The sequence below is a fragment of the Microcaecilia unicolor genome, chromosome 4 (assembly GCF_901765095.1).
Source record: "Microcaecilia unicolor chromosome 4, aMicUni1.1, whole genome shotgun sequence".
In the NCBI taxonomy this organism is placed as follows: Eukaryota; Metazoa; Chordata; class Amphibia; order Gymnophiona; family Siphonopidae; genus Microcaecilia; species Microcaecilia unicolor.
In genome coordinates, this window is record NC_044034.1 from 97,560,946 (window position 1) to 97,587,369 (window position 26,424).

The 26,424-nt window shown below is 41.1% G+C and overlaps 1 protein-coding gene across 1 annotated transcript in view; it reads right to left on the reverse strand.

The window, feature by feature from the left end:
* The window catches only part of GTF2F2 (general transcription factor IIF subunit 2), a 231,303-nt gene that overhangs the window by 14,119 nt on the left and 190,760 nt on the right, over window positions 1-26,424 (reverse strand). The gene's annotated exons all lie outside the window — the stretch shown is intronic.

Sequence of the window (26,424 nt, forward strand, 5' to 3'; positions counted from 1 at the left end):
TCTGACACTAGTTCTTAATCTTGACGGAAACAGAAGAGCAATGATAGACTGGATTTTCAGAAAAAAGTGGTCAACTACACATATACATACACACAGCCCACTAAACACTAAATAAAACATTTAGAGCAAGACATGAAAACAGGAAATGCATCTGCTTAGTTTTGCCAAATTAACTGCACTGGTTCAACATGTTACTATAAAGACTTGGGAATGGTGAATTTTAGGTAGGGTAGGCTAAACACTGTGAAAGCTGCAGAAAAAAAAATCCTGCAACTGTTTCAGGTAAAAGTGTTTTCTTTTTAAACACTTAGTCAAACTGAGGTGCAGCTGAGCCTTTTCTTAAGGATGCCCAAGCACCAGAATTAGAGGGATCTTGTACACAGATACCATGTAAGTAAAAAAAAAAAAAAAAAGTGGGGAGGACATGTGGAGACAGGTCATAGAATTCTTTCCAAATCCTCCACATGTGTATGTATTTTAGTTTAAACATACACTGTCATTGTCCCAAGGCAACAGATACTACTGTGCTTCTCCATAATAAGCAGGCAGCATGCACAACCATTAAGAAAGTTGTACAGTTCAATCATTAGGTTTCACAGTAGAAATTACAAAAAAAAAAAAAAAAAATGAAACCATACACCTAATAAAGCTCTAGCAGGAGGGGGGGGGGGGGAGAGATATGTGGTAGGAAAGCATGCTGAGCTTATCACATGAAATTTCCAACTTATCTGTCTGTGTGTATCTGTGTTGTGTTTTCCTGTTTCTGACCTGGAGTAGAAGGGGAGGAGAAAGGCAGTTTAAAAAGGAGTGGTTCCCAAACATTCTATTGAACTATAAAGAACAACTTTGGGTATATACTTTAAATACCTTGTCACCTGAGGGCTTAAACAATGAATTAGATTGGGCATCTTTAATTTGAAGTGAGTCATTTTTTTAACAATATAAGCTGTTTATTGGTTCTCGGGTTCTACCATGTGATAACGTTTTTTCCAATAAATACCCACCAAGTCATTCTATAGTTAAACTGAGTCAAGATTAATTATGAGTCGTGTTTAGATGAGTCATTGTTGTGTAGATTTTTATTTTGGAAACATACTAATATTTATTTATTTGCTGCATTTGTATCCCACATTTTCCCACCTATTTGCAGGCTCAATGTGGCTTACAATATGTTACAACGACAATCACATTAATAGGATTAGAATTTCAGAATATTGATACAGATAAGGTGCATAAGAATATCATGGCAATCATATTAACGGAATAAGAATTTCAGAATTGTAACAAATAGGCTCATAAGAATATCATGTAGGATTAGAAGTGGATAAATAGATAAAACATAAAAATGATATCAGGACAAGATATAATATTCAGTAATGAGGATGTAATTAAAATAAACAAATTAGAAGAGTTTCATAGTAGTTGTATCTGGTGTAGTTTAGGTCAGTTCATTATGAGGAATCCTTTTTGTACGTCTTTTTGAACAAGTAAGTCTTCAGTAATTTCCGGAAGGTTGTCAAGTCGTGTGTTGTTTTTATGGTGATTAGTAATTCATTCCACAGTTGTGTGCAGATGTATGAGAAGCTAGATGTATGTATAGATTTGTATTTAAGTCCTCTGCAGTTGGGATAATGGAGGTTTAAGAAAGTACGTGATGAACTTTTGTTGTTTCTCTCTGGTAAGTCTATTAGGTCTGACAAGTAAGAAGTTTGAATGCAATTCGATCTTTTAGTGGGAGCCAATGCAATTTTTCTCTAAGGGGTCTGGCATTTTCAAATTTTGCCTTTCCGAATATCAGTCTGGCTGCGGTGTTGTGGGCAGTCTGGAGTTTCTTAATGGTTTGTGCCTTGCATCCCGCATATAAGGAATTACAATAGTCCAAATGACTCAATACCAATGATTGCACTAGTTTGCAGAATGCCTCCCTTGGGAAGAAAGGTTTCACTCTTCTAAGTTTCCACATTGCATAGAACATTTTCTTTATAACATTTTTCACATGGCTATCTAGGTTAAGATTTCGATCAATTGTTATGCCTAGGAGTTTCAGGGTGTCCGCAACAGGAAGCGTGGTATAGTTGATTTTATTATACTGCGATGATAGTATAAGGCATTGTGTGTTTTCTGCGTTGAGCTTTAGTTGGAATGTATCCGCCCATGAGTTCATAATTTGGAAGCTGAGATTAATTTTATCTGCAATTTCTGATAAGTCAATTTTTGAACAAAATATATATCGTCACATCATCAGCATAAATATATGGGTTTAGGTCTTGGTTGGATAGTGATCTGGCCAGTGGTAACATCATTAAGTTAAAGAGAATCGGTGAGAGCGGAGATCTTTGAGGCACACCACATTCAGGTCTCCATGGCGATGATATGATCGATTTAGATATTACCTGGTATGTGTTTGAAATTGCAGTGGACCGAACCCTGATGCAGCTATTCGCGAAACATTCTGCATGTCAGCGAATGGTCCTGTGAACAACCAGCATTTAAAGCTAAGTAGCATTCATAATTTGTCAAACTGGCCAGAAATTTTAAATATATAAAGAAAATATTTAACAAATATGTTTGATTTAAGAAAAATTGGACCAATGAAGACCTGAGCGAGCCAAGAGCATACATTTAGCTCCAGTATCAGTGAACTAGTGCTGAGGTCAGATATACAAAGCAATTAAAGTAATGTTAATCCTTTGCTCTAATGTGAATGAGGTCACAGAATTACATACACATGCCCACACAAAATTGGAATGTCTGTGTATATTTATGTGTGTATCTGTGCTGGCCCTGTGTGTGTCTTTGACTAGGAGAGAAAAGGATAAGACAGGGGATGGCATTTTGGAAGGCAAAATTCATTCACCGCTGTATTACAACAATTTAATGTTTGTATGCTGCAGCTGCTGAAATTGCTTCTCCCGTAGAAATAAAGCCCACAAAATGGTTAGTGTGTTTCTCTAGCACCTCCAGTCTGATACAACCCATTTTTAAACTTTGACTTGTCTTTTAACTGGATTTTCTTCCATACCAAATTTGGTCCCATACCATTAAATCTTTGCAGAGAAATTTTGACCCAAGCAGACCGATGGACAGACATTTTTTTTCCGCTTATGTATAACTAGCTGTTGAGCCCGTTAAAACGGGCTAGTATGGGGTTTTTCCAAGGCCCCCTCCCCTTGCCGCTGCAGGCGGCCTCCCCAGAGTCACCGCCGCCACCCCTCCACCCAGCCCGGGCCCTCTCTTCGCTATTGAACTTACGTCGCCGAAACGCAGCACGCAGATCAGCAGAGCTCCCGTCGGCCTTCCTTCTCTGCCTGTGTCCCACCCTCGTGTGACGTAACGTCGGCGAGGGCGGGACACAGGCAGAGAAGAAAGGCCGACGGGAGCTCAGCTGATCTGCCTGCTGCGTGTCGGCGATGTAAGTTCAATACCAAAGAGAGTGCTCGGGCCGGGTGGAGGGGGGGGCGGCGGCGGAGACTCCGGGTGGGGGGAGTGGTAGCGACGTCGGCGGTTCCCTCCCCTTCACGCAGTTTCCCTCTCTGTCCCGCCCCCGTCATCACGTATTGACGCAGGGGTGGGACAGAGAGGGAAGTCTCTACTACGCATTTGCGGGTGAGTACGGTCACTCACCATTTATTTGTTTGATTCCTTTCCAAAATTCCATTGGTTTGGAATGAATAAAAACAGCATTAACAATCACAGATGCTTGAAGTAAGCAGGTACTAAAGAGAGAAACAGCAAGCATTTCTTGTCTGCAATTTCTAAAATTTCAACTGTGATAAATAAGTGCTCTGATGTGCCAGGAATAAAACACGTGGTAAAATGCTGATATCTAAGAAGAGACATGCTGTCCAAGGGAGTAAATAATGGACAAAGCTAGTTGGTAAAATCAAGAGTAGGCTGTGAACCTTGTAAAAAAGCACAAAACAGATAAGGCACATGTGCTTTTGAAACCACACAAGTGCCTTTCCATATGGAAAATCAGGGTAATAAAACTACAAGAACAAAGGGGGTGGGGGTAATTCTATAACTGGGTGCACCCATTTTATTTTATTATTATTTATTTGGATTTTGCTCACACCTTTTTCAGTAGTAGCTCAAGGTGCATTACATTCAGGTACACTGGGTATTTCTCTGTCCCTGGAGGGCTCACAATCTAATTTTGTACCCGAGGCAATGCAGGGTTAAGTGGCTTGCCCAAGATCACAAGGAACAGCAATGGGATTTGAACCGGCCACCTCTGGATATTGACTGGTGCTCTAGCCACTAGGCTACTCCTCCAGGCTGCATAGTAGAATACTAGTGCAACCTGGTGTCAGTATGCCTAACATACAGGCACCAAGTAACACCATCCATAGAATTGGTGTAAATACGAGTGCCTTAATGTGGAAGTGATGTGCATATCTTACATATGTAAGTGGGAGCTCTGCCCACATTCTGTCCGTGTGTATGCCTCTTTGCAAATATGTGTTATGCAAAATAAGTGCTATTCTGTAAATATGCACCTATGTATGTATATACCAATATTCAACCTATGTGCACACAGAGCATTTACATATATGGTAGTATTCTAAACATTTATATATGTAATGCATGAAAGTGCTTAGCTTATAGAATAGCCCTTAAAACACTCCAAAATTAGTAAACAGAACTGTTCACTAGTTGATTCCTATTTATACTAACCATAAAGGCAAGTATAAATTGGAAACATCGACATCATGATTTAGGCCAGTCCAAGTATAACATCCTAAGGTATGCCATCCCTCTATTTAGTGGGGGCAGCTAACAATAATCTACTAATGATTTATGAAAGAACCAAAGTACTTCACAATTTTTATTTAATTCAGTTATGAAAACACAGAAGACAGGGAACTACCAAATAAAAAATCAATTTTATAAGAACCTTCCCTCACAAACATTATAAATACACTAGTAAAACATGCCTGTTTCTTGCGGCAATGAAACTGGCGCTAGCACGGTTTCCTTCCGGACATCCCTCCCATCCCTACTCACCCCGTCGGCGTTCGTCCGCCATTGTTGCGGACCTCGGCACCACCTTCAATCTGCTGTGCTGACATTGCTCCGCCCTCAACGTCATCACGTTTGACATGAGGGCGGGGCCCCAACACAGTGTTTTCGGTGGCATCACCACCACGAAGGCTTCGAACTGGAAGGAAGTGCCCGGAGGACCTGACAGTGATGTCAGTGTCCTCAGAACGTTGAGGGTGAGTTTTATTATATAGGATTATTTCTATAGATTTAAGAAAGGAAAGTATAGTAGTTTAAGACTATTAAGGGCTGAATTTAGAATTCTGAGGGGACTAGAAAGTAGAGAGTGTCCCTCTCCCCCTCATCTGATCTGCTATGTGGGTCCTCTCCTTTCTACATAGACTCCCTATAATGGCCTTTTTCCAGCTACTCTCCTCACCTTAACAAGATCAATCAGTATAAAGTCTGTGAGCCAGTGTGCACTCATAAGCCCTAAGTTAACCCTACACTCTCTTCCTACGCAGGTTTCCTATTGTTAACTGATCCCGTGTTAATGGGCAGATCACCACAGAGCCTGTGAATGGGTGCTGGCTAAAAGGCTTTGCACTAATATTTCTTCCTTTTTGTTAATAATGCCAGCCATCTAAATCGTTTGCCAACATGCTTCTTTCAGCATTGGACCAATCAGGTGGTGCCGTCAATGTTTGGCACCAAAGGCAGTTGCTTAAATAGCCTTTATGGAAACCCGTGCTTGAGTGCAATGAAAACAATCAAGTGTATAATGGATATCACTGTGCAAATTCTCTCTTCTTGAGATATTAAGGAGCTTATTTTCAAAGAATATGGACTTCTCAAAATGCCCAAATGGACATCCATGTGCTTGAAACATCCAAACCCCGATTTTGTAAAGGCAGAAAAGGGACGTCCAACACTGCAGTATGTCCAAATAGCATGGGGGGGGGGGGGGGGGGGGTATGTAGGCATGTTTTGGACACGACTAGGGAGGGCCGAAAATCGGGATGTCTTAACAACAATTGCTGACCAGGAAGAAATGTCCAAGCCTAAAAATAAGGACGACCTAAATTAAATCTGTTTCAGTCATGTCCAGGATACAAGAAAGTGCGCTGATTAAGTAGCTAACTACTGGAGGAATTAAGGCATGACACCTCCTTAAAACCCCTAGTGGTTCCTGTCCCCCCTCCCTCTCTCTTGAAAGTGAAACTGAAAAGGGTTACTATGTCATAGAGTCTGAAACAGGCTCTATGACAGTTTCAGGAATTATAGGCATTCTTAGCAAAGCAGGAAGCAAGTCCGAGGAGTAGCCTAGTGGTTACTGCAATGGACTTTAAACCAAGCGACCCAAGTTCATATCCCATTTTAACTATTTTTTAAAAAACTGTGAGTCCTCCAGAAACAGAAACATCCTTACCTAAATATATAAGCCACCTGCATGCCTGAAGGCTATTGAGATGGTGTATATTCAAGGTACAGTAGGTATGTTGCTTTTCCTAGAGTGTTCACAGTTACAAAATATGAGAGTTAAAGAGAGATTTGAACCTGGGTCCCTTGGTTTAAAGTTAATTGCACTAACAACTAGGCTGTCCCTCTGCTCTACAGGGATGTCTGTGTGGCCATTCTTTCAAGAATGCTGCCAGGCATCCTTGTCCCTGCTTTTTTGTTATTCACATGTTGGACATTCCAGTTTGTAAAATGGCTGTTGTTGGATATCCTCAGCACACAGATGTCCATCTCACATATTTCATGTTGGAAAATACATGTAAGATGGATGTCCGTTTTGGATATTATGAGCTGGACTTCTCTATTCTGACTTGGACATCCTTTAGAAAATGCCCCTCTAAGTAAGTACTTCCAAGAGTTTGTGTACAAGCACTCTGACAACCTATCTTATGAAGAAACTTGCCTGACACAGAGAAAATGCAATAAATAAAAAAGAGAGCAAAATTTATCAGCAGCCATGTTCTACCAATAGGGAAGGCAATTGTTGAGGTGGGTCATCACCCATATAGTGTAGGAAAAAAAAACAGTAGGATGCTAAATTTATTTTCACCACAGTCATACAAGCACCATTCAGGTTTGCTCTGTTTTTATGTGGAGCTTGATCAGCCATTTACTGGGATAAAAATCTATGTAGTAGTATATTTCCTGTTTCTATGACAACACATGCTAGTAAGACTGCAGTTTTTTCTCTGCACTGTTTGCTCCAGGCACATTTTCCTCCTGGGAGTGGGTCAAACTTACACTATAACATTTTTCAGAACAGAAAATTCTCATGCTGGCATGAAAGAAAAGTTCATGGTTTTCTTCAGCTTTACCCTACCACCACTACTGGTTTTAGGATCAGACACATATTGCTCTCTCAGAGATTCTGATAAATCTTTGTCTCTGTCACAAGGAATTGAAATCATATATGTTTGATACGGACATAAAGGAAACTTAATGCAGAGCAAGGGTAGAGAAAGAGGAGACCAGAGATGAGTAGGATTCTCTAGTGGTACAGAAGGCATGCCAAGCAGACCTTATCTGATGATACTGTCTTTAACAGTGTTTCCTAACTTGCTCAAGTCAAGAACCCCTTAAGTCAAACAAATTGCAATCAAGTACCCCTTACCTCAGATAAGCTGAGATTTTGAAATGGACATTTTATTATTAAACAGTTAACTAACTTGATAACATATATAACACATACAGGTCATTGGAAATGGCATAAAGAACAAGACACAGTTTGCATGATCTGTTATACATCACTCTCATATAAACTGCCTGGCTCCTTGACAGGTGGTGTGTTGTTCTTACAAACCGAGTAAAAACAAATAAGACTTACACACAGGATCTATTTATAAAAACCAGGAAAAAAGAAAGTTCTCCACAAAAGAATTTGCCCATAGTGACCAATTGGATTCTTGTTTCATTTTCCCAGAGAATAAAAGATGACATTTGATTGTTCACTATGGACCACTTCTCCACTTTTTCTGAAGAACTTTTGTTTTTTTCTTAATAGATAGTCCCCAATGAACCAAGGCACCTTTCCATGCACACACCAAATGAAAACTAAAATAAATAGCACAGTGATAACAGAAATGCAAACTGACTTCAGAACACGCAAGGAATGCAACCACAGCCACTTAAAGTGTGGCCTGTTACCAGTGGCTTACGAAGGGGGTGGGGGCGGTCCGCCCCAGGTGCACGCCGCTGGGGGGTGCTGCGGCGCGTGCCTGTGAGGTCCGAGTTCGCTACGCTAACTTCGCTGGTTCGCTGCAGCTCCCTCCCTCTGCCCTGGAACAGGTTACTTCCTGTTCCGGGGCAGAGGGAGCTGCAGCGAACCAGCGAAGTTAGCGTAGCGAACTCGGAGCCCACAGGCGTGAGCCGCGGCACCCCCCCCAGTGGCGTGCACCCGGGGGGGGGGGGTGTTATTTCGCCGGGGGGGGGAGAGGTGTCATTTCGCCGGGGGGGGGGGGGGGAGGAGGGAGGCGCATCGGCGATCCGCCCCGGGTGTCGAGGGTAGGAATGCCACTGCCTGTTACTTAGTTTAATTATTCTGTGCTTAGAAAATCAGCATAGTTAGATTAATTTGTTATATTTTGAGCCCATGTCTAAACAGTAGCTTTGGTAGATGTACATTCCAAAAACTGACATATTCTAATCATGACATAAAAAATAAAATTACTTTTCCTACCTTTGTTGACTGGTCATTTTTCTAATCGAGTTGTCCCTGTCTCTGATTTATGCTTTCCTCTGTCTTTTCACTCTTTTGCCAGGGACTCCAGTCCATTTGACATTTCTTCTCTCTCCATGTCCATTATCTATCTTTCCTCTCTGTGCACGTGTCTAGCTCTCTTGTCTCTATGTCCCAATCGTTTCCTCTTTCCAGCATCTCCCCTCAAGAGGCAATAACCACCAACAGTGGCAGCCCTTCATCTTGATATGCTGGGTCTGCCGCACTCTTCTTATTGTTTAACAAATTACAAACATCTACTGAATCCTCTGCTGTAAATATCACCACATGCCACTGGCAGCAGCAGTGATCACCATAGGCTGCCTCTGGCCAGTAAGAGGCCTTCCCTCTGCTCCGCAGCTCCATTCAACTTACACCTGCCTTCCCCCCCATACACTCCCTTGTCTGCCCCATCATGCCTTCTCTATGTTCTTTGATTTCCTCACATTTCACTTCACACATATTTTGCTCTCTCTCCCCTCCTGCCCCTTTTCCCATCCTGGCCATTGCCTTCTTCTTGCTACCCCTAAATCTCCCCGTTGTACCCCACCCCTTCCTTTCCCCATCACCATCTCTCTTGCTATACCCTCTCATCCCAACCCCACTGTAATTTTTAAAATAATTCTTACCTAGCACTGGAAAATCGGAAGCACAGACAGGACCAAGGTTACTGCCCAGATGGGATTGAGTCTCCTGCTCCCAACTGCAAAGGCCAGGGAAAGGTGCTCCTTTTTGGCAGTGGCAGGCCCAAATCCACAGCCCTGGGGTCAGTGGAGGCCAGAAAGTGCGTTTCCTGCCCAAGATGGGGGGGGGGGGGGATGTCAGCACGAAGCTGCACGACCCCAGTGAAGGCCAGAGTAAAGTGTTTACCCATGGGGAAGAGACGGTAAGCACAGAGATCTTCTGCTGGGAGGTTCCAGAGGAGATCCGTGAAATTATAGACCGGTGAGTCTGACGTCGATGCCGGGCAAAATGGTAGAGACTATTATAAGAACAAAATTACAGAGCATATTCAAAAGCATGGATTAATGAGACAAAAGTCAACATGGATTTAGTGAAGGGAAATCTTGCCTCTACTACATTTCTTTGAAGGGGTGAACAAACATGTGCATAAAGGTGAGCCAGTTGATATTGTGTATCTGGATTTTCAGAAGGCGTTTGACAAAGTACTTCATGAAAGACTCCAGAGGAAATTGGAGAGTCATGGGATAGGAGGTAGTGTTCTATTGTGGATTAAAAACTGGTTAAAAGATAGAAAACAGAGAGTAGGGTTAAATGATCAGTATTCTCAATGCAGAAGGGTAGTTAGTGGGGTTCCCCAGGGGTCTGTGCTCGGACTGCTGCTTTTTAACATATTTATAAATGACCTAGAAATGGGAGTAACTAGTGAGGTAATTCAATTTGCTGATGACACAAACTTATTCAAAGTCATTAAATCGCGGGAGGAATGTGAAAAATTATAAGAGGACCTTACGAGACTGGGAGTCTAAATAGCAGATGACGTTTAATGTGAGCAAGTGCAAAGTGATGCATGTGGGAAAGAGGAACTCGAATTATAGCTATGTCGTGCAAGGTTCTACGTTAGGAGTCACAGACCATGAAAGGGATCTAGGTGTCATCGTTGATGATACGTTGAAACCTTCTGCTCAGTGTGCTGCTGCGGCTAAGAAAGCAAATAGAATGTTAGGTATTATTAGGAAAGGAATGGAAAACAAAAATGAGGATGTTATAATGCCTTTGTATCGCTCCATGGTGCGACCGCACCTTGAATATTGGGTTCAATTCTGGTCACCGCATCTCAAAAAAAGATATAGTGGAATTAGAAAAGGTGCAGAGAAGGGCAACGAAAACGATCAAGGGGATGGGACGACTTCCCTATGAGGAAAGGCTAAAGCGGCTAGGGCTCTTCAGCTTGGAGAAAAGGCGGCTGAGGGGAGATATGAAAGAGGTCTATAAAATAATGTGGAGTTGAACAGGTAGATGTGAAGCGTCTGTTTACGCTTTCCAAAAATACTAGGACTAGGGGGCATGCGATGAAGCTACAATGTAGTAAATTTAAAACAAATCAGAGAAAATGCTCAACGTGTAATTAAACTCTGGAATTTGTTGACAGAGAATGTGATAAAGGTGGTTAGCTTAGCAGAGTTTAAAAAAAAGGTTTGGACGGCTTCCTAAAGGAAAAGTCCATAGTCCGTTATTGAATGGACTTGGGGAAAATTCACTATTTCTGGGATAAGCAGTATAAAATGTTTTGTACTTTTTTGGGATCTTGCCATGTATATTGTGACCTGGATTGGCCACTGTTGGAAACAGGATGCTGGGCTTGATGGACCTCTGGTTTTTCCCAGTATGGCAAGACTTATGTACTAAGCAGGAAGCTACGCATGGCCCGGGGGTGGTGGGAGACAGAGGAAGGTACAGCACAGAGTTTGAGGCTTTCCTGCGGCGCCCAGGTTTTCAGCACGGAGCTTGAAGAACACTTTTCCTATGTGGGGGAATTTGACATGGAGCTTTACGGGCTATTTTCCTGCGGGGAGGGGAGTTCAATGAGGGAAATGTGTTGTTTTCCCGTGGCAGGGGCAGGGAGAGTGATAGAGGCAGGGCACACTTCACTGAAGAGGCACGCTACAGCAAGAGAGCTCCTCTGCACGTGCCCCTTCAAGTTTCTGCGCCTGCTCTAACTTATTTTGTTGGGGAGACTGGATGCGTCATTTACTATCTTGTTCCTGAACTCCCCAGGTACTATTTAGGTAGTAGATAAATGTTTAGATAGTTTTATATTTGATCCACATTCAGTTATCTGTTATTGCCTGTTCTTTTCCATCTGTTTTATATGGTTCGCTGTTCTACTCTGACAATAAACCTGATTAGATTACTGACTGCTGTCCTGGACCAACTAAGAATCCTGGTGGTTTGTATTTTGGTCTGTGGGTGCTTTCTGAGAAATGTGGGACCCCTGAGAGTGTGGCCCCAGAAACCTAGAAATCACCAGGAAATAACCTGAGAGTAGGAGTCTCGCCCAGAAGCGAGTCCCAGTCGATGGGATGCAGGGTGCTAGTGTAGAGCACAAGCAGCAGGTGCAGGTGGACCTGAGCTGTGCTGGGGACAGTCCTTCCAGATGGCTGCAGGGTTAGCCCCAGGTGGGTGGCTAGGCGTTTTGTCACACCTACCCTCTCATTTCTGTTCAATAATCTCTAATCCACACCAGAACCTTGCCTTCTATCCCATGACTCTTTGATTTTCTCAGGAGTCTCTCATGCGGAACTTTTATCAAAAGCCTTCTGAAAATCTACATACATCAACCAGCTCACCTTTAGCCACATGTTTATTCACACCTTCAAAGAAATGAAGCAAATTGGTGAGGCAAAGACTTCCCTCGGCTGAACCCATGCTGACTTTGTCCCATTAAACCATATTTGTCTATGTGTTCTGTTATTTTATACTTTATAATAATTTCCACTATTTTGCCCGACACTGAAGTCAGGCTTACTGGTCTGTAATTTCCTGATCACCCCTGGAACCCTTTTTAAAAACTGGCCTCACATTGGTCATCCACCAATCTTAAAGTACTACTGACGATTTTAACGACAGGTTACATATTACTTACAGCAGATCAGCAATTTCATGATTGAGTTGAGTACCCTTGGATGTATGCCATCCAGTCCAGGTGATTTACTACTCTTTAATTTATTAGTTTGGCTCAGTACATCTTGCCAAGATTTCTTTCAGTTCCTCCACATCATCACCCTTGAAAACCACTTCTGGTACAGGCAGATCTCTTATATCTTCTTCTGTAAAGACAGAAGCAGAGAATTCATTTAGTTTCTCTGCTATGGCCTTGTCCTTCCTGAACGCCCCTTTTGCTCCTTCATGATCTAATTGTCCCACGGATTCCCTCGCAGGCTTTCTGATTCTGATGTACCTGAAAAAGCTGTTACTGTGAGTTTTAGCTCTGTGTCAAGTTTCTCTTCATACTCTCTTTTAGCCTTCTTTATTAATGCATTGCATTTGACTTGCCAGTGCTTATGTTGCTTCTTATTTTCTTCATTTGGGTCCTTCTTCCATTCTTTGAAGGACAATCTTTTGGCTGTAATAGCCTCTTTCACTTCACCTTTTAACCATGCTGGCTGTCGTTTTCTCTTCTTTCCACTTTTGCAAATACATGGAATGCATGTGGTCTGCGCTTCCAAGATGGTATTTTTGAATAATGTTCGTGCCTGATTTTGTGTCCTAAACTTAGCGGCCGATCCTTTTAATTTCTTTGAACCATTTTCCTCATTTTATTATAGTTGCTCTTTCGAAAAATAAATGCAGCTATAGTAGATTTCCTTTGCGGTTTCATCCCAGATAGCAGCCCAAACTTGCTTGTGCTATGATCACTGTTTCCCAGGGGACCCAACACAGCCACCTGTTCACACTATGTCTTGCACGCCACCAAGGACCAGATCCAACATGGCTCCCCCTCTACTGTCGGTTCCTGGACCAGTTGCTCCAAGAAGCAGTTATTACATCTAGAAATGTTATCGCCCTGATGTAACATTTATCCAGTCAATATTGGGGTAACTGAAACCACCTATTATTTTTCAGCTTTCCTTATCTCTGTAAACATTTCTACATCTGTCTGTTCATTCTGTCCTGGTGGACTGTAGTACAAACCTACAAGAATACACCTTCCCTTCACACATGGAATTTCTATCCATAATGATTCAACGCTGCTATCTGTTTCATATGGAATGTTTACTTTATTTGACTCAATTTCCTCTAACATATAGCATAACCCCCTCCAATTTGATCCTATCATTATGATGCAATTTGTACCGTTACTACAGTGTTTCCATTGATTGTCTTCTTTCCACCAAGTCTCTGAGATGCCTATTATATCTACCTCATCATTTAGTGCTATATACTGTTTATCCATTCCAACCCTAGCTGAGATAATATTTAACCATCTCTCTGACCTCATGTGCAACTTTCTTTAAGTTAGTCACCTTACTTTCTAACTTTTCTTACTCTCTTACCTATCTATATGTTCCATCTTTGCTTTACCCTTCATTATCAATTAAAATGTTCTATTACGTATTGTGTTGATATTGTAATATTGTGTTGACCTTGTTAAGCAGTATACTATGCCATACTTTGTATTGTTACTTGAATATTTTTACTGCTGTAATCACCTATTGCTTATGTTTGATCTATTCTTACTGTACACCGCCTTGAGTGAATTCCTTCAAAAAGGCGGTAAATAAATCCTAATAAATAAACAAATTCTCCCATCTTACTTTTTAGGCTTCTAGCATTTGTATACAGGCACTTCAAATTGTGTTTTTCCTTTTATCTACAAGCTGCCAATACCATAAAATATTTAAAACTTAAAAGACTAAATAAAACTAGTAAGCCTTGTGCACATGATAAGGGAGATTTTATAAAACATTTACTATTTGTAAAGCATGTCTTACATTTGGAAAAGGGCTCTTACAAAACTGAGTGGTTGAATACACACTTAAAAGTTTGTTTACCCACAAGATGGAGGCAACAAAAGAAAGGGAGTCCAAAGCACAGGAAACTAAGGGGTCCTTTTACAAAGGCGGCTGAAAAAAATGGCTTGTGGTAGCGTAGGCGCGGGTTTTGGGCACATGCCGATCCATTTTTTAGCACATCTGTAAAAAAAGGCCTTTTTTTTGTTGCCAAAAATGGACATGCAGTAAAATCAAAATTGCCGCGTCCATTTTGGGTCTGAGACTTTACCACCAGTCATTGACCTAGCGGTAAAGAATCCGGGCGGTAATGACCTGTGTGTGTCAAAAGCCACTTGGTGCAAGTCCGTTACGCGCGCCAGAAAATAAATAATTTTTCAGATGCGCATAGCGGACACGCGCCAAAATTGAAATCACCCCAAGGGCCTACTACTACTATTTAGCATTTCTATAGCGCTACAAGGCGTACGCAGCGCTGCACAAACATGCGGTAACTCCAATTTGGCACACGCTCGGCGCCTACGTGGCTTAGTAAAAGGGCCCCCTACGCAAGTAAAAGAAGCACAATGGACCTCCAAGAATAGGTTGGTATCCAAGTTTATTGAAGGACCTATCAATTTGTTCACTTCTGGAGAGAGTTCTGGGCACCTGTTTATAGAAAGGCACATAGGTGCTTACATTGCCTTTATAAAAATAAGTGCTTTTTTGAAACTTTGTCACAGGTGCCTTGTTATAAAAGTAATCCCCTTATGTATAGGTTCATGTAAATTGATGTAAACATGTAGCAGAATCTCAAAAATCCATCACAGATTTTTCTAACCTGTTAACCAACATACCCTTGAGTATGATAATGAATTCAAATTGTCAGGTGTGGTGCATATAAGTGGACTTAAAACCATCACTTGATTACTAAAGTTATTTTCAGGGTTTTGTAATTATTATGATACATTCATTTTATTCCTTGTGGGTCTATGGTATTTATTGATTTCTGTCTTACTTTGTTCCTATGTTATATGCAATTTATAAGAGTTTTCTGTCACTAGTACATTCATTATTTTATTGTGAACTGCTTTGTAAAAGATCATATATCAAATGAATAAACTGAACTGAAATGTTATTTACATGAAGGTCTAAGTGTACCTCAATTTAACTGAAAAACACAATCACAACTGTAATGCTTAGCATTTGTACAATAAGATATATGTAAATAACTGAAAAGGCAAATCGTGTACATGTTAAAGAAAGTGAAGTAGTTAGTAGACAATCATAATTATCAGCAACACTGACTTAACATCTCTTACAGCCTTCATCCATATCAGTAGCTTTGTGAAAGTACATCTTTAGGTGCTGACAACTGATGTGTGAATTATCAATAATTAGTTCAGTGCAGAAAAAGGTGTTATTTTAACACCTTCTTCCACATCTTTCTCTGTTCAAAATATATCTATTATCGCCAATGACTAAGCTTTTGTTAATACTCACTCACTCTCAAAAATCTTTAACAAGCAAAAAAGATGTTGACTACTGACCTACAGAACAAAATCAAAAAGAAAGACACCTGTTCTGAAAAAGAATATTTTGAAGGTGAACTGTTATTCTGAACCATAAAAGAAAACAACAGATGAGAACACACTTGGCACCAAATGAACAGAGTCTTCCAAAGAGGTCTTTAAAGGTGTAAAAGCCTTATGTTGTTCATGCACAGTGGTACCTACACTACCAGTATCCCACAGCATCCCTTACCTACACTTCAACTGGGAAGAGAATTCTGAAAGGCAGAATGAAGGTTTATATGACTGGAAAACTGATGTCATCAGAGAATGCCTATTATAGGTACGCAACTGTCTTGTCTCTGGAGACGAGCAGTTCACATAGTCGTACATACAGCACTCCCAAGTTAAGGGTTGCCATCAATGAGAAAGTGGGAACAAATACAATCAATGGGCAGGAAAAGCTTGGAATACTTTACTAACAGATATACGTCGACAATCTAGCTATAAAGTCTTTAGAAAATCTAAAAAATCTATTCTATTCTGTAGATATGTTCTGTCTAGTTAACTATAGAGGTTTTTTACTAAGGTGTACTAGCATTTTTAGCTCACGCTAAAATCTAAGATGCCCATCATATTCCTATGGGCATCTCAGCGTTCAGTGCCAGCTGGTTTTTAGTGAATCTTAGTAAAAGACCCCCCTATGAATCTTACTTATTGTAATTCCTAGTTAATTTTCTAGACTTTTCCCTTGTGATCTGATTTGAACTAAATGGTATTAGTGGAATACAAGAAATATGATGTAATATTCTTTTCTGTTTTGTACTTTTTTTCTGAAATAAGGAAGAAAACCAAAAATTATAAATTAACTCCTAGAAACAATAGAGTTGGAGTCTACTTCTTAAAAAGGCAACTTAATATCCGATTTGGAGGGTGTGTCTAGACAGTATTGGAATACGAAGGTATGGCTTGAGCTCCATTTCACAGTCTTGCAAATTTCCTCGGATGCTCTTTTAAGAAGACCTGCTACGCAGCTCATCAACACCAACTTCATAGCTGCCTAGTGACATCAACAGAGGCTTGCAGACCTTCAATTATGATATCACTAGAGCAGCTGCAGAAGTAGGGTCATTGTTTCCTCATGGATGTAAGGAGGAGCAATGAGTTGCTACACAAGTGCCAAAGAAGCCAGTTATTGAATGGACAGAAGAAAGAGGAAGAAAGCAGAGTCAACCGTAAAATGTAAGTCTGAGGGAACCAACCACCTTTCTATGAACAGAGGAAAGAAAACGCACCATTGAATTACATTATAAGCATGTTTGATTCTTGCTCTACCACCTTTCTGTGGTACAAAGCAGTTTACGTATTACAAACATGTACTATGCAATTTTCAACTTTTAACTTGTATTTAATATTCAACAGACAGACAAAAAGAGCACAGATATATTATTTACAAGTTAGTATATCTTTATCATCATCCTTGTTTATAGCCATGTAAATATACGCAAAAATTCTGCATTACCCTTTCCTTCTCATACCATCCTGGTAGGTATTGGATCTCTGCTACTGACACTAAAGGCTGCCTACTATTTATTTTGTAACTTTATTTTTCTTAAGCATTTTGAACATCATACAATACAATCTGTTGATTTTGACTTATTACAAAAGGACAGAATGCCTATTTTAACTCATATAGCAAACATCCAAGGCCCGATTGCTTATGCCGTACTACTTCAATTTACCTTCGCCTGACCACCCCCCTTTCTTTCAATTTCCCTAAACTTCAACCAAGTAACCACCCTAACCCTCTACCCTACTATATACGTGCAAGTCAACCACTGTCATTGTGCATCCTGCTCTTTCTCAGGTCTAAATCACCCAATTAGAACAAATGTTTGGAAACATTCTTTACACCTTTTACAAATGTCAGGACTCCAGTCACCTCTCCCTCTACAGATGAGAGCATAACACCCACATGTTCCCACTGTACCACTCAGCCCTCTACAACAACTCTCCATCCTGGCTATTTGCATATTGTACACTATATAAAGGGCTTCCACAATTTTGATAATATTCCCAGCTCTCCCTCACCCTTGTTGTCAGCCCCTCCACTATCATGATGTTCTACATTTTAGCCTGCCGCCTCTCAAGTGTGGGGACCACCACAGAATTCTAACCAACTGCAATCACCACCTTGGCCACCAGCAGCAGTTAGTTAATCAATTGCTTCCTAATGTATAGCATCCTTTGTATTATGTCAAGTGCGTTTGACATAGTTAACCATAACATACTGCTAAGACTCCTAGAATACTTCGGAATCAGTGGTGGCACTCTCAAATGGATCAAGGGTTTTCTAACTACAAGAACATATCAAGTGAAATCAAAAACAAACATATCGTCACCGTGGAAACAAGACTGCGGAGTACCGCAAGGATCACTATCACCGATCCTTTTTAATCTCATGATGACTTCACTAGCCAAGACCTTATCTACCCAAGGCCTAAACCCATTTATCTACGCTGACGACGCTACATTATACATCCCCTACAAACATGACGGCAGAAATCACCAACGAAATCAAGCTCAGCTTAAACATAATGAACTCATGGGCAAATTCATTCCAACTAAAACTCAATACAGAAAAAACACACTGTCTCATCATCTCATCCCAATACAATACATACAAACCCACAAACATTAACACCCCAGGATACACCCTCCCTATCTCAGACAGCCTGAAAATTCTAGGATTAACAATCGACCGTAATCTCTCACTAGAGACCCAAGCAAATTCCATCATAAAGAAAATGTTTTCCTCAATGTGGAAACTCAAAACGCGTGAAACCATTCTTACCGAGGGAAATATTTCATAACCTGATACAGTCAATGGTACTAAGCCACACAGACTACTGTAATGGAATCTATGCAGGATGCAAGGATCAAATCATAAAGAAGCTTCAGACCTCCCAAAATACAGCAGCCAGGCTTATATTTGGAAAAACGAGTTTTGAGAGCGCCAAGCCACTCCAAAAAAAACTGCACTGACTACCAAAGAACGTATCACTTTCAAAATCTGCACGACTGTTCATAAAATTATTTACGGCGAGGCACTGGGATATATGACAGACCTCATCGACCTGCCAATCAGAAACACCACAAAATCTACACAATCATACCTAAACCTCCACTACCCAAGCAGCAAAGGACTCAAATACAAATCCACCTATGCATCCAGCTTTTCCTACTTAAGTGCACAACTATGGAACGCACTACCAAAAGCAGTAAAAACTACATTCGACCATCTAAATTTCCAGGAAGCACTAAAGACAGACCTGTTCAGAACAGCATACCCCACTGACCCAACATAAAAATACCTGGATACCTGCGACACAATGAAACCAAAGACCGATATGGACATTACCTGACTCTTCCTCTCCCTCTCTAAGTTCCCCCCAATTGTACCTACCATATATGTACCTCATTCTACCACAATATCACCTTGTATTTGTTTCAGACCGGAATTGGCTAACGCCGTTAACGGTACTATGTAAGCCACATTGAGCCTGCAAATACGTGGGAAAACGTGGGATACAAATGTAACAAACAAATAAATAAATAAAATGTCCTTATACTCTAATATGCTTAGGGGATTAGGACAGAACTTCACTAGTAAGTTATTTGCTAGGAAATTGCTTTTAAACTTGAGAAAGGTAGAGTTAAATAGGTAATCTCTGTGTCTTTATTTTTAAATTACTCTGCTTATTTAGCAAAGGCAGTTTAAGGAATAGGGTTTTTTTTTTTGCTTCTTTGTTTAGCATTTAAAATCTCTATTCCATAGGCTAGAAGTTAAGGGACTGTTCTAGAGTTTAACACAGTGTAGAGCAGAGCTGATGGTCACAGAAAACCTCAGTTTAGATTTTAATTTCATCTCACCCATCTCTGGTCAGATATCTGATTTATAGGCCCTTGAACCAATTAGAGAGCTAGAAAGTTAATTAGGGCATCTCTATCAGCCAGTAATTAGCTCTTAGAAATATTCTACTTAGGTCTATAGAGGGGATCCTAAAAAAAAACAATACAAAGTAATAAAAATACCTAAATACCCTTAAGGTCATCATTAGATCTAGTTACTTTTTCTAAATCTGTTTCCTGCTCACATATAGTTCTTTTGGATGGTACTTGGTCTGAAATTCCTTGGTCAGATCATTTTTTGTATGAATTTAGTATTAACTGGAGACCACTGCCTTTTAACATATTTATATATGATCTAGAGATGGCAGTAACTAGTGAGGTAATTAAATTTGCTGATGACACAGTTATTCAAAGTTGTGAGCAAGTGCAAAGTGATGCATGTGGGAAACAGGAACCCGACCTATGGTTACGTGATGCAAGGTTCCACATTAGGAGTCACCGACCAGGACAGGGATCTAGTTGTCATCATTGATGATATGTTCAAACCTCTGCTCAGTGTGCGGCTGTGGTGGCTAAGAAAGCAAGTAGAATGTTAGGTATTAGGAGAGGAATGGGAAACAAAAATGAGGACATTATAATGCATTTGAATCGCTCCATGGTGCGACAGTACCTGAATACTGTGTGTAGTTCTGGTCACCACACTTCAAAAAAAGATATAGTGGAATTAGAAAAGGTACAGAGAAGGGCGATGAAAATGATATAGGTGATGGGATGACTTCCCTACAAGGAAAGGCTAAAGCAGCTAGGCTCTTCAGTTTGGAGAAAAGATGGCTGACGGGAAGGCTAAAGCAGCTAGGGCTCTTCAGTTTGGAGAAAAGATGGCTGACGGGAGATATGATAGAGGTGTATAAAATAATGAGTGGAGTGGAACGGGTAGACGTGTATCACTTCTTCACTCTTTCCAAACCCGTAATCATAACATGATCAAACTTGACTTAATAAAACTGGAGTGCAGTCACGAAGGAAATCTACTGTAGCAGCATTTAATTTTCGAAATGGTAACTATAATAAAATGAGGAAAATAGTTAAAAAAAAAAAAAAAAAGCTAGAAGGCTGAACTACAAAGGTTAGGACTTTAATTCTGGCATGGATGTTGTTTAAAAATACCATTTTGGAAGCCCAGACTAGATGTATAAAGGTGGAAAGAAGAGCAAACGACAGCCAGCATGGTTAAAGGGAAAAGTGAAAGAGGCTATTAGAAACAAAAGATTATCTTATAGAGTATGGAAAAACGACCCGAATGAAGAAAACAAGAAGCAACATAAGCACTGGCAAGTTCGATGCAAAGCACTGATAATGAAGAACCAAAAGAGAACATGAAGAGAAACTTACCTCAGAGGCAAAAACTCACAGTAAAAACTTTTTCAGGTATATCAGAAGCAGAAAACCTGTGAGGGAACATGTGGGACAGTTACATTATCAAGGAGTAAAACGGCACTCAGGGAACAGGGCCATAGCAGAGAGGCTAAATGAATTCTTTGACTAGGTTTTATTAAAGAAGATGTAAGAGATTGACCTGTACCAGAAAGGGTTTTCAAGGGTAACTATGCAGATGAAAGAAATCTCAGTGAACCTGGAAGATGTACTGAGCCAAACTGACAAGTTAAAGAGTAGTAAATCACCTGGACTGGATAGTATATATCCCAGGGTACTGAAAGAATTCAAATATGAAATTGCAGATCTGCTGTTAGTGATCTGTAACCTGTTATTAATATGATCCATAGTACCTGAAGATTGGAGGGTGGCAATGTAATGCCTATTTAAAAAAATGGGATCCAGGGGTGATCCAGGAAATTACAGACCGGTAAGCCTGATGTCAATGCTGGGCATAATAGTGGAAACCATTATACAGAATAAAATCACTGAATACATAGATAAACATGGTTTAAATGGGACAGACTGAACATGGATTCAGCCAAGAGAAGTCCTGCCTCACCAATTTGCCTCAGGTCTTTGAATGTGTGAATAAACATGTGGGAAAAGGTGAGCTGGTTGATGTAGTGTATCTAGATTTTCAGAAAGTATTTGACAAAGTCCTTCATGAGAAACTCCTGAGAAAATTAATAATTCATGGGATAGGAGGCAATGTTCTGTTGTGGATAAGGAATTGGTTGATAGATAAAAAACAGAGGGTAGGGTTAAAATGGCCAATTCTTTCAGTGGAGGATGGTGAATAGTGGAGTGCCCCAGGAAAATCGGTATTGGGACTGGTGCTATTTAACATATTTATTAATGATGAAATGGGAATGACAAGTAAGGTGATTAAATTTGCAGATGACACAAAATATTCAAAAGCTGTTAAAACACATGTGGATTGTGAAAAATTGCAGGAAGACCATAGGAAGTTGGAAGACTGGGCATTGAAACGGTAGATGAAATTTAATGTGGACAAGTGAAAAATGATGCACATGGGGGTAAGAGTAATCCAAATCATAGTTATTTGATGTTAGATTCCACCCTACTAGTCAGCAACCAAGAAAGGGATATAGATGTCATCGTGGACAATACACTGAAATCTTCTGCCCAGTGTGTGGTGGCGGCCAAAAAAAGAAACAGAACGCTAGGAATTATTAGTAAAAGGATAGAAAAATAAGACAAAGAATATTATAACGCCTCTGTATCACTCTATGGTGAGACCACACACTGAGTACTTTATGCAATTCTGGTTGCCATATCTTAAAAAAGATATAGCAGAATTAGAAAAGGTTCAAAGAAGGGCAACCAAAATGATTAAAGGGATGGAACTCCTCTCATATGAGGAAAGGCTTAAGAGGTTGGGACTCTTCAGCTTGGAAAAGAGATGGCTAAGGGGAGATATGATAAGAGATCTACAAAATACTGAGGGGTGTAGAATGGATAAATATAAATCGATTATTTACTCTTTCAAAAAGTACAAAGACTAGGGGACACGCATGAAAGTTACACGGTAATACTTTTGAAACCAATGCTTTTTTTGTGCCGGTACGCAACGGTACGGCGTACCGGCACCTTTTTTTTTGCTCCCCCCGCCCCGTGAGTCCATGTCCCGCACGCAGTGCCAGCCCCCATTTCCGGCCGCTGCTGCTTCTCCTGTTGAGCAGCAGTGGCCGCTACACAAAGAAAAAGATTTTTTTAAAAATTGAAACCTGGCTGAAACGCGGCACCCCGGCACTGTAGACAGCCATTAGGCATTGGCTGTTGCCCCGCAGCCGCTCCTCCTCTTGCCTCTACATCACTGCGCTCCTCCGGGGTCTTCCTCCAGGGGCAGTGACGTAGAGGCAAGAGGAGGAGCAGCTGCGGGGCAACAGTCAATGCCTAATGGCTGTCTATAGTGCCGGGGTGCCGCGTTTCAGCCAGGTTTAAATTTTTTTTTAATCTTCTTTTTCTTTGTGTAGCGGCCGCTGCTGCTCAACAACAGGAGAAGCAGCAGCGGCCGGAAATAGGGGCTGGTGCTGCGTGCGTCGCAACTTCGCGCCGTTCGCGGGAAACTTGGCAGGGAGAGGGAAACCAACAGAGGGAAGGATTGGGGAGAGAGAGAAAGAGGGAAACCAACAGAGGGAAGGATTGGGGGGAGAGAGAGAAAGAGGGAAACCAACAGAGGAAAGGATTGGGGGGAGAGAGAGAAAGAGGGAAACCAACAGAGGGAAGGATTGGGGAGAGAGAGAGAAAGAGGGAAACCAACAGAGGGAAGGATTGGGGGGAGAAAGAGGGAAACCAACAGAGGGAAGGATTGGGGGGAGAGAGAGAAAGAGGGAAACCAACAGAGGAAGGATTGGGGGGAGAGAGAGAAAGAGGGAAACCAACAGAGGGAAGGATTGGGGGGGAGAGAGAGAAAGAGGGAAACCAACGGAGGAAGGATTGGGGAGAGAGAGAAAGAGGGAAACCAACAGAGGGAAGGATTGGGGAGAGAGAGAAAGAGGGAAAACAACAGAGGGAAGGATTGGGGAGAGAGAGAAAGAGGGAAAACAACAGAGGGAAGGATTGGGGAGAGAGAGAAAGAGGGAAACCGAGGGAAGGATTGGGGAGAGAGAGAGAGGGAAAACAACAGAGGGAAGGATTGGGGAGAGAGGGGAAAACAGATGGAAGGATTGGGGAGAGAGAGGGGGAAACAGATGGAAGGATGGGGAGAGAGAGGGGAAAAACAGATGGAAGGATTGGGGAGAGAGGGGAAAAACAGATGGAAGGATTGGGGAGAAAGGGGAAAAACAGATGGAAGGATGGGGAAAGAGAGAGGGAAAACAGATGGAAGGATGGGGAGAGAGAGAGGGAAAACAGATGGAAGGATGGGGAGAGAGAGGGGGAAAACAGATGGAAGGATGGGGAGAGAGAGAGAGGGAAGACGCTGGATGGAAGAATGCAGAAAGAAATAGGGGAGACACTGGAAGGATGGGGAGAAAAAGCAGAGCTGCTGGATGGAAAAGGGGAATAGAGAAAGACTGGAGAATAAGAGGAAGGGGCATGGGGAGAACAAGGGTGAGGAAAAGATGAAAAGCCACAGGTAGATGAAGGAAATTAAAGAATGAATAGTAAGAATGAATTAAATCTGGACAGAGAGAGAGCCTGAAAAATATTGAAGAAAGCAAAGAAAAAGGAGACAAAAATGACAAATGGCACAGAAGAGTTAAGCGAAAACAAAGGAAAGCAGAATCACAGACTGGGACCAATATGGAAAGAAAAACAGTCACCAGACAACAAAGGTAGAAAAAAATCATTTTATTTTCATTTTAGTGTTTGTAATATGTCCAATTTGAGAATTTACATTGGTTGTCTTATTTTGCACTGGGTATACTGGAGCTGTAAGAGCTTACAGAGATTATTTATAATGAAAAAAAATCACGTTATTTTTTTCTCCTATAGTACTATAATATTTTCAATGATGTCTGTTTATATGCGCCATGGCTGGTATAGGGGTGTGGTTAATGTGGGTGTGGCTATCATAGGGGTGGAGCCATATGTGGTGACCCCGCCCATAATGAGTACCGGCACCTTTTTTTCTACAAAAAAAGCACTGTTTGAAACAAACAGGAGGAAATATTTTTTCACTCAATGAATTAGCTCTGGAACTTATTGCCAGAGAATATCAGTAGTTAGTGTATCTGGGTTTAAAAAAGATTTGGACAAGTTTCTGGAGGAAAAGTCCATAGTCTGCTATTGAGATAGACATGGGGAAAGTCACTGCTTGTCTCTGGGTTCAGTAGCATGAATCTTGCTACTAGTTGGGATTCTGTCAGGTGCTTGTGACCCGAGTTGTCCACTGTTGGATACAGGATACTGGACTAGATGGACCACTGGTTTGACCCAGTATGGCTATTCTTATGTTCTTATTGTTTACCTAGATAAGGAAGCAGGGTAAGATCTGTTGATATGAACCTTAATTTCTACTACCTAGAGAATTCCTCCCTATTTTTATATTCCCCTGCCAAACATTCTGTTAGATCACAGTAGCAACCATCCTGGGCTGGGGGGCCATAGAGTCTAGCTCTCTTTGGAACATTACAACCACAAGATCCAACTCCTACTATCTAGGTCTTACTCTCCCACAGTGATAATAATTCTCACCTCCTTGGGGCTGTGAACACTGCCTGAACACTGCCTTTGCAGCAACTCCAACTCCAGATAGCAGAAGAGAAACAAACAGCGACTTCTTATGGTAATGTGCAAGATTTAGCCTCAGAGCCACCAGATCAGCCATCAATACTTTCTTCATTAAAACATGTAGTAATGTAAATACCAATATTTACCTGTCTAGATTACATATATGTACAAATAGTGATTTTAGAAAGCTGCTATTTGCACATGTATATCCCTGGGATGCATTAATATAAAGGGTGCATGGTAGTTGTGGTGGTGGTGGTGTGGGGGGGGGGGGGGGGGGGAATGTGCCACAACAATGTGTATTTACTTCTTATCTATTATAAAAATTAATACATCTGTTGGTGTTTGCACCTTCCCTGAGGCACCCGCAACTGCCCACTCCCAGTTTAAACCTGGGGTCTAAATCAATGTCAGATACAAAAACCTACATAAACTCCCCACCTTCTCCCCAATATCTTATCACTTTATTCTCCCCAGTTCTTACTAGGGGTCTCTCCTTGTTTAGTGGGGATGATCCCAGGATGCTCCTGCCCTATCAGCACCTGGGTTCAAAATGGTACCTCTAGCAGTAGTAGTACAAGACATGTGCTACGGTTTCTGAGATGTCATTTTGAACCTGAGTGCTGATGGGGCAGGAACACTCAGGGATCACTCCTGCCTCTCACCGGACACCAGTGAATCCCAGTAAGAAAGGGGAAGGGGGGATTTAAAAAGAAGTTATTACCACTCATTTTGGGTAAGTCTTGGGGGAGATATCAATCAAGATGGCAGGAGGGTAGGGGTTGGGCACCTCTCCCATCACTGGTTCCTTTTAAAACAGTGGGTTCAACTTGGGTCCCACTGTTACTGCAACCAGGAATTCAAAATGTTTCAGGCTGCAAGAACATGCATTGAAAAGCTTGGTGTGATCTTTATTTATGGTGTTTTTAAAAATTATTGTTTCTGCTGGACATATCAGCAAATACTTGTGTACTTGCCAGTGTCCTTATAGGAATTTTTCAAAGGGTCCGCATTTGGCAGAACATTTTGTAAAATAAAGGGAAAATGGAGCATATCCTGACCTGGACATCTCAATTTCCCTCTCAACAACCTATTTAAAAAGGGCCTTCATATGTAATTGAATATGTTTAATCATGTACATGCTGATTCAAAGTTCCTTATTAACACAGGATTGTAAGAATCCTATATTTAAATATGA